Raw genomic sequence first — 18,563 nt, forward strand, 5'->3', positions numbered from 1 at the left:
TCTGACCCGCCTGAGATCGAACTGGGCTGAATGTGGAACCGAAACTAAAATGATTAATATCTTCAGTGTAATTTTTTCTATTTCACACATTCATCCCTCAGGCCAGATTGGACCCTCTGGCGGGCCGGTTTGTTTGAGATTCATGATATAAACTATTGGACTGAGCTCTGAAAACACAGCCGTACTGCTACTAAACTATAACATTACCCACACAAAGCAATGGCTATTCTTATGCCACGTTTCCACTATGTGGGACAGACTCGACTCGGGTACCAGGTACTAATCCTGGAGACCGTTTCCATTCCAGGATACTACCCACTTTACAGTACCTGGACGCCATAGCGATGTGGTGTGTTACTTCTGTCTCGTCTGCGCAGAGTTCCTGATAAACTCGCTTGTTGTGTGTTGTCTCGTCAAACTCATACAGAACTTTTATGTCTGAACCTCCTGGACAAACCATGGTGTAGTTTTACAGACTGTCATCGTGTGGATTAACCTACCGCTATATTTACTGAAAACTTCTGCATCTGTTTTTGTAAAAGGGCGGGTCACACAGACAACTCTCTGACCAATCAGTGGTCTGCAGTGTTTACATGTCACGTTTCAGTATCTGGTCCCCAGTCCTGGAACCTCAGCGGTGTTTCATTCTGTTTCTACTCACTTTGACGTAGACTCAACAGAATGGACGTTAAGCTTTAGTTGCTTCACTGTAACTTTTATTTAACCTCAGGCACATACATCTTACTGCAGCCTGCACTAAACCCCCGGTGAGTCCCACACCGAATATGGTCCCCCTAGGAACATGTAATAATATATTCTGCTTGACACATCGTTTCTCTTTTTTTTTTTTTTTTCCTCTTACCTAAATAACATTTACTTTCAAGTGCATCAATATGTAAACAAACATTCTTGTAAACATTCCAGTATTCATATGCTCAAAAATACAATAACACATTTGTTTCCAATTACAACATAAATGTATTTTCTTTTCTCTGTTACTCTAGCAATACATTCTCTGGTCTTATTACACTTTACCTTTTTTTTTTTTTTTTTTACAAATCACAGTGCAACAGCATTACTGTGTACAACCAGCAAACAAAATCACCAGTAACCAACTCATGTACTATAGTCCTTCAGATATGCAGGTGTGCAAACCTGACGACCAGACCGGGTAGTAACAGAGGTATTACCGCCTCGTTCAGCAGTTACTCCAGTCTGTGGTTTGGTCTGTGTGTGCGTCGGTGGAGTAGGTCGGCTGTGGTTGTGTCTGAGATGGCGACGGTTTCTCCTCAAAACACCACCAGACTCTAGCTCAACCTCGTATGATCTTGGGCTCACAGGTCTGAGCACAGTTGCAGCTTTCCAGATTTTGCAAGGATCGAAAGGTTGGACTCGCACACTGTCCCCTGCTTTGAGACAGTCCAAGTCCCTTGCAGTGCGATTGTAGTATTTCTCTTGTCGTCTTCTGTTGTTGATAAGTCCGTGTTTGTTGTTTGTCACTTTAGGCTCCAACAGCGACTACGTTGTAGGAAGAAGGGTCCGCGTCCTCCTACTCAAAGTCTCTGGGCCGGGCTTGTGTCGAGGCCTTGGCTTGGAGTGTTTCAATGATCCAGTATAGCCAAGTATGGGTCTCGACCCGCAGCTGCGGCTTTCTGCATGAGTCGTTTTGCTGTTTTGACTGCAGACTCTACCTTTCCATTGCTTTGCGGGTATCCAGGTGAAGATGTTTGGTGTTCAAATTCCCACTTTTGGCTGAATTCCCTGAACTCACCAGACGAGTACTGCGGTCCATTGTCTGAAATCAGCACATCTGGAATCCCCTGTCGAGCAAAATGTGCTTTCAGCTTGTGGATTACTGTGGAACTCTTTGTGTCTGATAGACGGTCGACTTCCCAGAAGTTTGAATAATAGTCTACAGTTACCATATAGTCTTTGTTATGCCATGAAAACAGATCAGTTCCTACTTTGGACCAGGGTCTGTAGGAAACATCATGGGGCTGCAAGGTCTCTTTTTGTTGTTTAGGTTCAACTGACCTGCAGATGTCACATTTGGAGATGAAGGTCTTTATCTGTTCATTCATGCCCTGCCAGTATACACATTCACGTGCCCGTCTGAGACATCCTTCAACTCCCAGGTGTGATGAGTGTATACGGCAGGTAAGGTCGGCTCTGAGAGTGTCCGGGATAACTGCTCTTTCTCCCCTGAACACAATACCGTCCTGGAAGCTCAGCTCATCCTGAAAGGTAAAATAGTGTTTAATGTCCTGATCAATGTCTCTTTTGTTCGTAGGCCAACCTGTTAGGATCAGCTTTATCAGTCTTTGCAACTTTCTGTCCTCTTTTGTTGCATCCCGGATAGCAGACAGTCTCTCTACAGAAATGGGCAGGTAGGTTATCATGTTTACAGTCTCTAGTTCTGACTCTGTGTCTCCCTGGTAAAAGTCAGGTAAGTACGCTCTGCTCAGTGTGTCAGCCAACAGCATGTCTCTACCTGGCACATAGGTCACGTCAATGTGGTATTTCTGCAGTCTCAGTAACATTCTCTGTAGTCGTTTTGGTGCACTAAGTAGTGGCTTTCTCACAATGTTTTCAAGTGGTTTATGGTCACTCTGCACTGTCACCTTTCTACCATAAGTATACTGGTGGAACTTTTCCATCCCAAATACAATGGCTAAGCATTCCTTTTCTATCTGGGCATAACCTCTTTCTGTGGGAGTCAGTGCCCTGCTCGCGAAGGCTACAGGTTTACCTTTCTGTGTCAGGGCTGCACCTAGACCTGTCTCTGAAGCGTCACATTGCAGTGGTCAACTCCTCTGTCTGGTCATAGTATTTCAGTAGTGGTGCATCACTTATTATCTCTTTTAGCCTCTTAAAGGCTGTCTCGTGCACCTCAGTCCACTCCCACATATTGTCCTTGTGTGTGAGTTGTCTCAAAACTTCACAGTCATCTGAAAGGTGATCACAAAACCTTGACAGGTAGTTCAGCATCCCTACAAGTCTCTGTACACCTTTAATGTCTGTGGGCCTGGGCAAGTCTGTAATCGCCCGCACTTCCTCTGGTCAATCCGAAGGCCCTCTGAAGTCAGCAAATGTCCAATGTAAGGAACTGACTCTCTCCTTAACTTAAACTTGTCCACATTTAGCTTAATGTCCTTTTGCCTGCATCTCAGGAAAAAGTCTCTCAGGTTTCTGTCGTGACTCTCGTTTGCCTTTTCCTGTGTGTCTGCCTCCCCTGTGATAAGTACATCATCTGCGATAACATACACTCCCGTCAAGCCCTCCAGCGCTTGCATCAGTTTTCTTTGGAAGACTTCTGGAGCTGGGCTGATACCCATCGGCATCCTGAGCCAACGGTACCGTCCAAATGGGGTTGAAAACGTGGTGAGATAGCTTGATTCCTCGTCCAGTTTAACATGCCAAAATCCATGTTTTACGTCGCAAACAGTGAATACCTTGGCCTTTGAGAGCTCCGGCAAGATGTCATCAATAGTGGGAAGAGGGAAATGACTCCTCTTCAGCGCTTTGTTCAGTGGTTTGGTGTTGATGCAGATCCTTGGTTTTCCATTTGGTTTAGTCACTGACACCATACTGCTTATCCAGTCTGTACTGCATTCAACTGGTGTAATGATGCCTTTCTTCTCCAAGTCCTTTAGTTCTTCCTTAAGCGGTACCATCATAGCTACAGGCACTCTGCGCTTTGGTAGCTTCACTGTGGAACACTTTTGTCTATTTCAATCTTGTACTCTCCTTCCAGACAACCTATACCAGTGAAAATGTCTCCAAACTCAGTCTTTATTTTGTCCATGTTTAACAGTTCCTCCTTTCTTTCTTGTGTCTGCTCAGGACACTGCTTTGTCACTATGCTGTCTATCGCCAGTATGTTCTCATACTGAACTTTGATCAACTTCATTCCCTCACTGGCCTTTCTCCCAAGCAAGGGGATCCTGTCATCCTGGTCTACAACCTGGAACTCAAGTCTGTACAGTTTATCATTTCTTGGATTTCTGAGCTTGACTTTACACTTTCCGAGTGGCTTTAGTCTTGTTTTATTGTACATCACTAGTACTTTTTCTGATTTCTCTAGTTGCGTTTCTGGATTCAGCAGGCGCACTGGTATCACATTACAAGTAGCGCCACAATCTATCTGAAAGTCAATCACTTTTTTATTCAACATCATACCAGCAAAGAGCTGTTGACTTTTGATGTGCTCCTCTTTTACTTGGTTTATGGTCTCATGTCTTTCCCACTCGTCTGTTATTGTCATGATGTCCTCACACGACTCACTTGACTCTGAGATTGTGTGTATTGGTCTGCTTTTCTTACTCTTCTCCTGTCTTGACTTGCACTTTGAAGCAAAATGGTTCTCTTTCCCACATTTCTTACACTTCTTGCCATAAGCTGGGCATTTGTGCTTGCTTTTCTCATGTAGGTTACCACAAAAGTTGCAGTTGATCTCACTCTTCTTGTCTCTCCGTGGACTTCTTCTTATTGCATGTATTTCTTCCACTGTTCTCCCTTGTATAGTTTTGTTGTTCTCTCTTGACAATTCTGCTGCTCTGCATATTTGCAAGCACTTATCTAGTGTCAAGTTTTCTTCTCTTAACAGTCTTTCTCTCATAGCAGAGCTGTGTGTGCCACATACTATGCGATCTCTTATTAATGAGTCTTTTATGTCACCAAAGTTGCATGTACTGGCCAAAACTCTCAAATCTGTGACGTATTTGTCTATATTCTCGTCTTGTCCTTGGTTTCTGACAAAAAACTTGTCTCTCTCAACAGTCTCGTTCAGTTTTAGATTACAGTGTTCATCAAACAGCGTTATCATAGAACTCACTGTCCTTCTGGTCGTCGTCCTACCGCTCTCCAGCGTGGTCAAAAGCTCCCTTCCTCTCTCTCCGAGGAGGTAGATGAACAGCTTTACTCTGGTTGTCTCCTCCGCGCCGGGCATAGTGAGGTCTGTGTACAATGTGAACTCGTCTTTCCAACTTTTCCACGTCTTCGCCAAGTTGGCAGAGTCCAAAACTAACATGGGTGGCGGCTTCAAACCTTCCATCACGAAGTCCGCCGATCTCCGCTCCTCACTTTTGGCTCTGACATCGGCCAGTCACTCGCTCGTACTCACGGGCTAGGCTAACAGCTATCAAGCTAGCGGCACTTTTCTCTCACGGCACAACTTTTTGCCTCGGGTACTTTCGTAACCGCTGCCACCATGTTTCATTCTGTTTCTACTCACTTTGACGTAGACTCAACAGAATGGACGTTAAGCTTTAGTTGCTTCACTGTAACTTTATTTAACCTCAGGCACATACATCTTACTGCAGCCTGCACTAAACCCCGGTGAGTCCCACACCGAATATGGTCCCCCTAGGAACATGTAATAATATATTCCGCTTGACACAAGCGGAGGTGAGACCAAAAAACTAGAACCAGGTACCAGATTCCAGGTCCTTTTTCGTAATGGAAACGCAAAAAGGCCGAGTCGAGTTGAGTCGGTACCACGCAGTGGAAACGCGGCATTACTTCTTCTCCAGTGCAGCATTTCTCACACAGAAGAAATGTTTAAATCAGATAAATACAACGCTCATTCTGTGCTCACTCAGGAGACCAGACTCAAAGTTCTGATTAACTACTTGGTAAACCACCCCACCCCATCCCCACCCACCCCACCCTCTCTCTCCCTCCACAGGTCAACCCTGTCAGATTGGAGGCAGTGTTCTGTAGAACTGAAACTCGGTGTTGGTCTTGTTTTCGACACTTATGGGGATATTTGTGTTGTCTTTTGTTATTCAGGAAGGCACTGCATTGAAAAACCTCAAAAATCTTTCACTTTTCTTCTTTTACTCCTCTTCCCTTTTAGATTTGGGTGGAGGTTTGGGAGGTGGAAGAGCGGAACAGAGTCAGTGAAGGTAGACAGAGATGAAATGTGATGTTTCCTCACAGAATATTTTTCATACACATCGGTGCCTGTAGTCTAAAGTATCTGTTTTGCTCACAGTCTCTTCCCTTTCCATTTGCACTCAGTCACTCTCCACAGTCTGAAGTCCCTCAGTGCCTTGAAGATGCAACTGTCAGCGATGTGTGACTGTGGCACACTGTAAACACACACACACACACACACACACACACACACACACACACAGTGAACACGACTAATGGGTGTCTTAATGCTGAAAGGCAGGACAGCCTTCAGCCCCCCCCCCCCCCCCTTTTGTGTCTGCTTAAACAGAGCTTTATGAAGTCCATGCATTTAGGTCATTAACAGATTTTTCTGAAAATAAAATAAAAATGCATCCAAACCAATGTTGGTTCCAACTATTTGTCTATCACAGACTACAAAAAGGAAAACAATAAACCCACTTAATTTGTACAAAAAAATATACCATTTTGGGGAGTTTTAGGTGTTAAATAACAGGGCTGTTAGATGTCAAATTGATACAAATTCTTTTATTAGCAGCAAGGAAAATGAAAACCAAGTCATGGCTCAAAGTCCTTCCTCCTACACTTGAGCAATGGCAGGAGGGTTTGAAAAATACAAAACTTAATGGAGAAAATCACCGCTCAACTTTATTTGAAATTTGATCCGTTTAGTGATATTTGGGCCCTGGCAATCAACCATTTTGGGTAGACAAATTGATATTTTATGTTGGTGAATGATTGTTAAGCAGTGGTATTAAATTGTAAGTCTCACTGTCTGTTTTTTAGCTTACTGGCCGATAGGCTGTAAGCTATTACCGTCATGTGGCCTCTGGCGTCGTCATCCGTCGTCGTCGTCTGTCGTCGTCTGTCGTCGTCGTCTGTCGTCGTCGTCTGTCGTCGTCGTCGTCTGTCGTCGTCGTCTGTCGTCGTCGTCTGTCGTCGTCGTCCGTTACAAAACTTTCAGTCGTCTTCTTCACTGAAACTACAATTCCGATTGACTTCAAACTTGGTACACAGTTTCTTTATGATGATGTCAACAGAAGTTAGTGAAATTATTTGGATCTGAATCTGATTCTGGATTTGGTGCGACTTTGAAAAATTTCCCCATTATAAGAGAAGTAAGAAAATTGTAATAAATTAAAACTATAATCAAATATTTGACATTAAAGCAGATCTTTACATAGGCGTTTTCTCCAGAAAAGTGCAGTAATCAAACATGGTTATTATGATAATTAGAATTTAAACGGTAATACTAACAGTCTGCAATTTTACCGCGGTTTATGGTTATACCGGTAATCGTTACATCCCTAATTCTTAATGAACTCAACGGACATTCTTTGGACTTAACTGGAGTTAAACACACCCAGTCGTGCCAATCCTGTAGAAAAATGCCCACCTGACGCCTCCTCATTTGAGTCATTAAATCTGTGCCCATTTTGTTTTTCCTGATCCTCCATCACTGGTCGTACAACAGCAGATGCACAGCCCACTGTAGATCACCTTGGAAAGAGCGTTTCAGGACCAACACTGGATCAAATCCCCACAGAAGCCCATCAGTGGATGTGAGTGTTGGTGGCAGGTGGACCACTTAAACTGTCTGTGAATATTAGAGACAGAGCGACGGACAGACTGGTGGCACATGGCACCGCTTCATCCACTCACCTCCAACACTCTGTGCCTCACACTCCCTCTTCCAGTCACAGTCCTGCCCTGAGCTGACTTCTGCTTCCCTGAAACGGCCCAAAAATAAGAAAACCCATGAAGTAATTTAGATACTTACATATAAATGCCTCATAAATGCATATATGACACAGGTTTGGAAGACTGTCTGCATTATATTTTACAGCTGCAACAATTAATCAAATAGTTGTTCATTACTTTGTCCCTAGATCTTTTTAATCTACATTAGATTAGATTAGATTAGATTAGATTAGATTAGATTAGATTAGATTAGATTAGATTGATCCTTTGGGTAGAGCCCTCAGGAAATTGAGGTTCCAATAGCAGCACAAACACCGAACATACACACAAGAAAATAGTAAACCAACAATAAAAAAGAAAAACAGTACTGGGGAAAAAAACAGGCAATTGCATATAGCAAAGTACAAGTACAAACCACAAGTAGCAAGATAGTAATAGTAATACTACTACTACTACTAATAATAATAGCTAATTTTATCTATCTATCTATATGTATGTATGTATGTATGTATGTATGTATGTGTATGTATGTGTGTGTGTGTGTGTGTGTGTGTGTATATATATATATAGAGTAACAATTACAGGATAAAAATTAAAATAAGGTGATAACAGTAATAGTAGTCATATCAAAACATTTGATCATCATCATTATCATTATTATTAGTAGTAGTATTAATAATAATCATCATCATCATCATAACAATAGATTGTGACAACTATTACTGTCATCACCTTATATATGGATGATCTATCCAAGCACCTGAAGGCTTGTAAATGGGAGTACATAAGGGGTAACATTTTAGCTGTGACTGTTTTATGTATGCTGGTCCTGACCTGGTGACCCTCCTGGTCTCCAGTGGCTCCTTAATGTAAGCTCTAATTATTGTATAGAATATTAAATATAATACAGATAAGTGTTATGAAATAATCCGTAGAAACAGAGAGGAAAAAGATTTAAAATGTCTTGACGAAGTTGTTGGAAAATAATATGACTGTCTGTAGTTGGTCAAATATCTACATTTACTTCTGAACAAATGGGATGGAGGATGATGATATTTTAGGCATGCTGTATGTTATAAATACCAGCAAACATTCTCTTACACAACTGCAGTGTGTGTACAACTCTCTGTTCAGAGCATATTGTACAATACTGCACCCTTGTGGTCAAACTATAGTAAACATGGCTTACAGAGAATTAAAACATCTTATAGTAATGTTATGAGATTATTACAGAATAAGTGAAATGTTTATGACAAAGATTCAAACCTTTCAACAGGTTTTATGTCAACCATTAACACTGAAGTTTACCTGCTGTCTTAACGACTCTAAACATTTAATTACCACGTGCTTCGTAAAGTTCAGTACTATATAATGCAACTCCCAGCTGTGGAAACATTGGTCCAGTTGTCTTTTGAATGATGTTTTTAAAAATATGTAATCATGTTTTTTTTGTTTGTCTTTTATTTATTACTTTGAATTATTTACCTGTTTTTATTGACCCTGAGTCAGTAAATAAAGACTGACTGATTTCATAACTCATAAACATTTTGAGTGACTTTTAAGAAAAAAAAAAAAGTCAAAATTCTCTGACAGCCTCCTCTTAAATGTGAATATTTTCTTAATATTTAGTTCTGGACCAAACAAGAGAATGTGAACTAATTCAAGGACAACATTCTATGTTTTGGGAAACACCTGTTCACAGATGAATGGATAATTAAATAGAATTATCACCATCACCTCAATGCAAATGTATTTTTCTCCTGATACTATTTTGCAGAGTCAGTGTTACTGTTCACATCTCAGTGAAATAAAAAAGAAAAAATACAAACTAACGAGTTTTACTCCTATTTTAGGATGATTTGGATGATTTGGATCATGACCCATCACTAACAAAGTGTAGAAATACATGTGAGAGACTGTGGTGACATCAAACCTAGACATTCTGAGCACCTGTAGATATCTATCACACTGGATTTACATCACATGGCTGCAACTGCAACACTTCCCTGGACCAGTGGCAACAATATCAACATGTTCATCTACAGTGGTTAATAGTACACAAGCATACACATGCACACACACATTATGTCCCAAAAATATCCAAACAAGAGAATGTAAATAAGTCTATATGTCTAAATTGAGTTAGGACAGTTCATTATATGTGAATAATGGAGAAGTCAGGATCTTTCTTAAGAACCGACTCATTTTTATTTGAGTCACCCCATGTATGTTATTCATTTTTTTAAATTAACTTTATTCTGGTTTGGATGGAGCACGTGTGTTAACAATGACATCAAGACTAATCAGTTTAGCTTCATTGTTGATTATTTGATTTTTTAAAAATTATCATAATGCTCATCCCTAGTCAATACTACTACTACTACTACTGAAAATAATAATAATGACTAAATATCATGAAGTATTCTTTGGTTTTTAAACAGCTGCCTTAAGATTTGAGGTTTTTTCAGGAATTCAACAAGTTCAACACATTTAAAGTTGATGTTTTTAAGAACTTTTCATTTTAGTGTTAAAACGATTTTCAGACTGATTTCAAGTCAAGTCCTCTTATGTGTGTCCACTTCCTGTAGAGGTTACAGTTATGGTAAATAGTATAAATACAGTCCGGTGCAGACATAGGAAATAGATAGTTTTGTATTCATTGGTAATTTAAAAGGGTTTTCATTCAGAGAAGCTTGATTCACTTTTTTTTTTTTTTAATGGCGGGCTTACATTCGATAAAAGTATGTGGCACTTCATATTTAGGAATTTCTGTTATCTCTCAGGTATCTAGCACTTTTTTTTAATGTACAACTGGGGCTATTTTAAGACTTTTTAAAGGGCCCGACACCCCAGTGTTCACCCTCCTGCTCCTAGAAAATAAATGAGACAGTGTCATACTGTAAACCATCTTATATTGTTAAACATACTATTGTATTATAAGAAGAAAGCGACCTTAATATTTTAACAGCCTCACTTATTCTGGTACCAAGCCTATCTGTCTCCATTAATTTAATGAATGGTTTAGGACCAAAATATTTCAGTGACCTCCTGACCCAGTATGAACCCACCAGACCCCTCAGGTCATCTGGATCTGGTCCTCCTGACCCAGTATGAACCCACCAGAGCCCTCAGGTCATCTGGATCTGGTCCTCCTGACCCAGTATGAACCCACCAGAGCCCTCAGGTCATCTGGATCCGGTCTGTTGTCAGTTCCCAGAGTCAGGACCAGACACAGAAGCTGCGTCCAGCTTCTATACTCCACATGTCTGGAACACACTCCCAGTAAACCTCAGATCAGCTCAAACACTTTTTCAGTTTTTGATTTAATTCAGGTTACAGACCCACCTGTTCTCAGCTGCATCTGAATAGAGGTCTTACTCAGAAGTTCAGATTTGCACTGTTTCTTTTCAGCCTAAAGTCTTATCTGTTTTTATTTATTATTTATTTATTTAATTTTCATGCCTATACTTTTTATTGCTTCCCCTTCACCCCGCTGTAATGCTTTTAATGTTTTACGTCAGGCCCGGACTGGCTAATCGGGAGGACTGGGACAATTCCCGGTGGGCCGGTATAATATTTAGGCCGTGAGGGCCAGAGTTCACTTTAAATATTTATTTATGACTGTTCAGTCATAGCACTGGGTTGATCACATAAGCTGCAGCTGCTGTTCCTGGGCCGCCACCCCCTCTAGTAGCAAGCTGTTTTTTTTCTTCCTCTTTTTTGCAGACGCACCGTGACCTGGCGTAACATGTCCTTGCATATGGTTAGTAGCTCTAGACTGTAGCTGTGGAGCACATACCATCTGTGCTCTGTAGGCTGTGGGTGGTCAGCTGTGTTTGCTGTTTGAAACATGGAGAATAGAAAGAACAAGGGTGGTGTGGAGAAGACAAGAATTAAAAAGAGGAAAGCTCTTGAAGCAAACGCAGCCAAATGTGACAAAATCTGAAACTTTTTCACAAAAACGACCTCCTGGTTGGAAACAACTAATGAGGACGATGAAACGGGTAAATCACCTTTAAAGTTAGTTAATTATCGAGTCAGTGAATTGTGTGGCATTGTGGCATGGAACAGAACGTTATGTAATTTAAATAATAGTCTGATGCGAGGCCACAGAAGTGGGAAACTTGTCTTGTAGCTCCTCAGAGTCAGAAAGCAGATCCAGCAGCAGACAGCAGCCATGAGCCCACAAGTCCAGAGTGGGCAGGTAGGACTGCTCAGAGAGGGAAGAGGATTAGAAGAAATAGGCTCCAATGAAGAGTATGGTGTAGGCCTGTTCAGTATGAAAGGTATCTGAGATGATTCAGCACTACATGAATGAAACTGACACCAAGGCTTTGGAAACAGAAGGTTTGTGCTGAGAATTCAGAGCATTTAAACTGTGCTTTAGTGTCAGAAGCAGAGCCAGGAGCCAGTAGTGATGAGGGGATTGTTCCTGTCAGGATGGAAGGAAAAGGTGAGCTGTTGGAACAGACTGTGTGAACAAGCAGTAGTTCCACTAAAACCACTGTCTAGACCCAAACCATAGTCCTGACCTGTTTTATTTTTTATTATTAAAAGTGAGACAGTAATACACAAAGCCCACAACTGAAAGGCAACAGCATAAAGTCATATTAAATAAACCTGCATATTTTGCCAATGTAAATATCTGAACTGGTTCAGTAAGTCCAAATGTCTGTAGATATTATTACCTCCGCCAAGGAGGTTATGTTTTTGCCAGGGTTTGTTTGTTTGTTTGTTTGTTTGTCTGTCCGTTAGTGTGCAACATAACTCAAAAAGTTATGGACAGATTTGGATGAAATTTTCAGGGTTTGTTAGAAATGGGATAAGGAAGAAATGATTAAATTTGGTGGTGATCGGGGGTGGGGGGGCCCACGGGGGGGGCCACTGATCAGCCTTGGCGGAGGTCTGCACTCTCCGAGTGCTTCTAGTTTTTTATTGTGATCCAGGTGCAGGCGAGTCTAGAGAAACTGGAGGAAGTGTGAAAGGGAGAGCAGAGTCTACTGATGACAGAGGAGCAGCTCAGCAGCACAACCCTGAACCACTAGTCAGAAATGAGACAGATGAAGAGAACATGTAAGGGTAGAATGACATGATTTTAATAATAATTGGCCGTGATCTAAAGTGGGCCGGTCTGAGGTATAAAACTCCAGGGCTGAAAATGAGTTCCAGTCCGGCCCTGTTCTACGTAAAGCACTATGAATTGTCCTGTACATGAAATGTGCTGTATAAATAAACCTGCCTTGCCTTAATGTAACCAAGTGCTGAAGGTCCACTGGAAATAGGTGGCTGTGACAAATAAAACACAACGACACCAGCTGTAACTTCAACATCAGTCCTGTTTCACTGTTTTTTTCCTCCTCTCTCTTTACAACACAACATCAACTTACTTTAAGGCAACTCAACTGCAAGCCCCAAGGGACAAACGTCTCAAACCAAATGAGCATCGAATTATGTGTTCCATTTAGTTTAGATTATTTCAGACAGAAACATAATACAAAACACAGGGAAAAATAAATAAGTAAAAGAAAACAAAACAAAAATAGAATAGAAAAAAAAGCAACTGTTGTGCCTGAAAGGAAGTAGGAAGAAGACAACGCTTATCCAGTTTAACCCCCCCCAATTCTAGTCCTCAGACTGTTGGTACTTACTTGAAGTCTTTATTTGCAGTATTGTACAGGAAGCTCTGTTAGAGGTAGTTCTTTAGTTCTTTAGCATGTGTCTTTTAGAGTATACATTCTAACCTTAATGTCAGCCTGGTACTAACCCACTGTTGTGTTTTGGTCTGTTTTTTGTCTTCTTGTGCTGGATGTAAAGCTTAGCTTAGCATTAGCTTACCTGCTTCCAGGTGTGTGCTGTCAGGCTGCGTCTCCGCTGAGGTGGGACAGGTGGACGGGTAAACGTGTCTTCAGGTCCTTCAGGGTGTTTGTGTCTTTCAGGTCCAGGTGATTCAGCTGAACATGCAGTAGCTCCTCTATGCTATCAGTGTTAGCTTAGCCCTGTTTGCGTACTTAGCTCTTTGCTAGCTTAGCATTTCAACCCTCTTAAAAAGTCAGAAGTCTGCTGCCCCTTACGTTTTTAGCCTTTACATTTGTTGAACTGATTCACCCTTTTACTCGAATTAGTCCTTTCTATTTTTTACATTAAATCATTTCCATCGTCTCGTCCTCTGCTCATACGTGAACTTCTACATTGAACTAAATTCCCGCTGAGTTGGATTGGAGTGACGTCACGGTCCCTTTCCCTAAACTCTGGGTCATCATCAGGTCAGTGTTGTGTTCCACTTCCATGCTGTGGTCAGGTCTCCCAGACGGGCCCACAACTCTGCTTCCTTTGTTTCCCAGTTGATAAACAGGAACAGAACAGGTGAGTGCAGCTCCTCAGCTGTTTGTGCAAACACCTGCAAACCACTGCTGCATTCACGTGCTACCGGAATTATGGGAAATACTAGTTACGAACTCGATAATTGCACATGAACACCTCTTCACATCGTATTTTCCACCTGAGAACTGTCCAGAAGAAATGACCTTTGACCTTTTCAACACGGTGGGATTAATCGTGAATGATAAACAATGCATTTATTAACGTTCTGCTGCTGTTAGTTGGTGACTTTGTACATTTACAGCATACACAATTTAAAAAAAAAAAAAAAAGCTGTAGCAGATGAATTAACACGTCCAAAACTCTTTACCATTTTTTTTTTTTTTTTTTTTTTTTTAAATCAAGTTTAATGTACAAAAGATTCATGGCATGAATTCTTTTACAGATCAGAACAGGAAGAGGTACAAAGGGCATAAAAAAAATTTCATAACACAAATAAAGTTAAACTACGGAGCCTGGGAAGGGACATGAGGGAAAAAAAAAAAATTGCATTATAACGCAATAGTGCAAAAGTGTTGCGTTATAATGCAATAGTTTTTGCATTGGGATCTGCATTCTGTAGAGTTTGACCTTTGACCCTGTTTTTGCACATAAAAGGCAAATACTCACACCGCTTGTAATACTTTTATACTTTTCAAAGTTCATATTTACATTCAAACCTTGTATCCATGAGTAAGTTCAGTGTTTTTCTGCTAAAAATAAAAAAAAATAAAATAAAAAAAAAAAACAAATTCCGTTTTTGTGTTTCTCATCATTTTAAACTGTTATTACAGTATTAAAACAAACAGTGACTGCTATATTGAACGTTTGAAGTGTTCTGCAAAACTGGACAAAAAGGACTCAAAGCATATTTTCTGACCTTTTTCTGGTCAAACTAAGAAAACCAGTCCAGCTGGAGCACTTTAGGCTCAGGAGTAGAAAGGATGTTAATCCAATGCACACATTCTCCTTCTCATGCGTAGACCATGTCACACTCAGCGTACTTCCACCTGTGTCCATGAAGCGGCACACAGACGTGTACCTGGGCAAATAGGAATTTCATTCAGAAACCGTTGGAATTTTTCCGATCGAACAAATAATGAAAGAGTTACAGTCCATACAGGACAGGGGGGCGTGTCAGACCTGACACAGTTGGACCAGGACCGGACCACAACGTATTATGTACGGACCTCAAGCAAGAGAGAGCAGATATGATTGTGTTATAACGCAAAACTATTGCGTTATAATGCAATACTTTTGCTACTTTTGCATTATAACGCAATGTTTATTTTTTGCTCTGCATTAAACAGAGCTTTTTTTGTAAGTGATATTTTCCAATCATATTAAAAAGTTTGCACGCATTTTTCTTTTTTAAGAGATTCAGGGTTTTTACAAAATCAAGAAACTCATTGGGAAAAATATAAAATCTGGTTTTGTTTTTAACTATTTGCATTTGTGTATATGGAATTTTGCAAGAATTAGAATGCTGTTTATCATTATTGTCTGTGATCAGTCCAATGTATATCATGTATATCAACCCACAGAGCTTCAGAAAATTTACAGTGAAAAAATAAATGATCGCAAGTCTCAATATCATCACAAAACACACACTGGTTATTTTCAAACCCAGATGGCTGACACAACACTTCCCCAGATGGATACACACTATTTAATATTTTAAAGTGAGTTTTCTTTGGCTTTTGGATTAATGGGCTTTTTTAGATATTTGGATTATATCGAGTGTACAGAGAACATTTGTCAAATTGAATTCCTCTAAGATAGTACCTCTTTACCCAAGTAGCAGGTCACGAAAATTGCATTTAACACGACACACTTGAGATTTGGAATAAACAATGGGAAAGCATCATCTTCCTGACAGCATGTGAAGGCAGCATACAGGCGGTCCTTTCATCAGGTACGGTCACTGTTTTTCAGTCAGTTCTTGTAAATAATTGTACAGTGATAGTGCTGGTTTGGAGTGTTCTGCTACTGTGTTTTCATTGATTTTGTCAAGTTTTGCTGGGTTTTTTTTCTGTATTTTTCTAGTGAATAACTAAAAAATAAGACTGTAACAAACAGACACAAAATGTTTGACCACATGCAAAATAGTTGAAAATGTATTTCTGTAACTTCATTAAGTCTTCTTACGCATTTGCAGTGGATCCGCCTCTGTTCATTCATGTGTCGTCCATCTGCTGCACTTCTGTGTCTCTGAGTCCATCAAATAAACACATCCAGCTGTCATTCCACCACTTCACATGTGATCATACAGTTTAGAGGAAGAGGATGGAGCTGATAAAGAAAGTGACAAGTATTAAACAAATGAGAAAATAAGGAAGTTTGGTGCTAGCTAATGTTAGCATCTGAGCTAATTAGCGCCCACTGCGTCTGCTAAACAGGATCTTCATATATTCATTTGATATAGAATAAGGCTTTTATGAGGTGTTTCCCGCATCTTCAAAGTAAATATTTTAACAGTCCATACAAATCAAGAAAACTCACACACATACAAAGGTACAAATACTCCAAACCCATTCTGTGTCATTTATTACAGTAAACAGATGACAGAGACAGAACAGGAAGTCTTTATTCTTTCCCACCTTCTGCTCTGACAGAAACCATAGGCAAAGGTCATGTTCCAAACAACCTTGAACTTCCTGTTGTGAACCACTGAACCACCTCCACCGCTACAGCTACCAGGAGACGGTCGCTCTAAAAAGGACTATGTGACAAGTTGTGGGCTGACAGCGGTGTGAGATGATTATATATAAACAAAGACACAAAGTACTGTCTGCATGTGGAGTTTTGCACAGTTCATGTTGTAACAGCGGCGGTAGTTCACATCGACCTAAAACTGACGTAATGATCATATATGGATTCTTAATGGCATACAGATTAACCCTATAACACCAAACGTATCATATTTGATCCATGAGTTCTGAAGCCTTCTACATGACCAGTGTGATATTTGTTGTCTTGAAAAACCTGGTGTATACTGCTACATAGAGCCCACTTGGCACCAAACCGTATATCTCCATTTAAAGCGGGCTCTTCTCCACAGTGTTTCAAATGTAGAATACATGAAGGCAGCCTCACACACCGTCTGTGGTCCTGCCCCAGCGTTCAGGGAGACTGGGAGTCTGTCCTACTGGAAATTAGAAAACTTCTCCAAACCCACTCTGATTTTGACCCTCTGTCTCTTCTCCTTGGCTTACCAAATAGGTGGATCAGTAACAAACGTAACAGGAAACTATATAATATTTTAACTTTTTGTGACCAAAAGAACATACCACTCCACTGGACTTCTGACAAACCCCTTCTGTTTCTGGAAGGAGGAAGCTGATACTGGAGCACATTCCGCTTGACTTTTCTGACACGCCTGACACACTCTAGGATCGACATATTCAGTCCCATTTGGAAACCCTTCCTGGACTATACTGAGGGAAATGTGTCCTCAGTTCTGTCTCGAGCTTTCATCTGCTCTTAAATGAACTTTTTGTTGTATTGTGTAGATATGAATGTGAGGAGTATCTGTCTCCATGCTGACTGTGAATCTCTGTTTCAGTTTTGACTGTAGTGCTGAGCTGTTTTGTTTTGTTTTGTGTTGTTTTGAAAAAATGAAAAATGAATAAATATTCTTTAAAAAAAACCTGATGTATACAATTAGATCCATGCAATACACAGAAAATCCACCAGGGGGAGGAGTTCATTCACCAAGGCCTTTAGTGACACTACAGGACTGACATTAATGAGGAAGAACTGGGAGCATTTAGAAAAAGAATTACCAATGTGTTCCACATGTTTGTGTTAGATTATGTTTTTGTTTGTTCAAAATAATATTTGAGCATTGAGACCTGATGGATCAAATATGATACAGAACTGAAACTCATACATGGAAATTGATATTTGAAAAAAAAAATTGGGTTGTTCAGAAGGACCAGTAAAGGCTCCAGTTTCAAAGAACTAGAATTTCCTGTCAGTGATGTAATAGTTCAGGCTTTACAGGGTTAGAGGAAACATTTCATTTGTCATTTTTCGACAGTATAAGGGTTTTCTAGGTGGTTCCTTTATATATAACCCTTCGCTGATGCAGGAGTTTTAGCATAAAAAAATTCCTGATTATATACTTTAACCCATAAAGACCCAAACATCCACTGGAGACCCAAACCATCTACTGATGTAAACTGTTTAATACCTGCTGACCCACTAATCCTGTCAATACATGAGCACAGTGAACATGTGACAGATAAACAGAACCACACTGCTGCCGTTTCACACTCACACTTTGTCATGTCTTTTATGGATTGGGATTGGCTCTGTCAACTCACCATATATTTTTTATTAGTAAGTTTTTAAAATTTTTAGGAATTACTAGAAATTTCAGCCGACCCCATTTGAATTCCAGGTGACCCCAGGTGGGGTCCTGACCCCAAGGTTGAAAACCACTGAGCTATGGCATTGTACTGACAAAAACAGTGCTTTTCTTCATTCCATGTTTTCTTTTCTGTCTGTTTTAGTCACATGACACACACAGGAGTTAGGACGGACTGCAGAAACCGTTGTTTTTGGTGACTTTTGACGGTCTAATA

The sequence above is a fragment of the Sphaeramia orbicularis genome, chromosome 1 (genome assembly GCF_902148855.1).
Source record: "Sphaeramia orbicularis chromosome 1, fSphaOr1.1, whole genome shotgun sequence".
Taxonomy (NCBI): Eukaryota; Metazoa; Chordata; class Actinopteri; order Kurtiformes; family Apogonidae; genus Sphaeramia; species Sphaeramia orbicularis.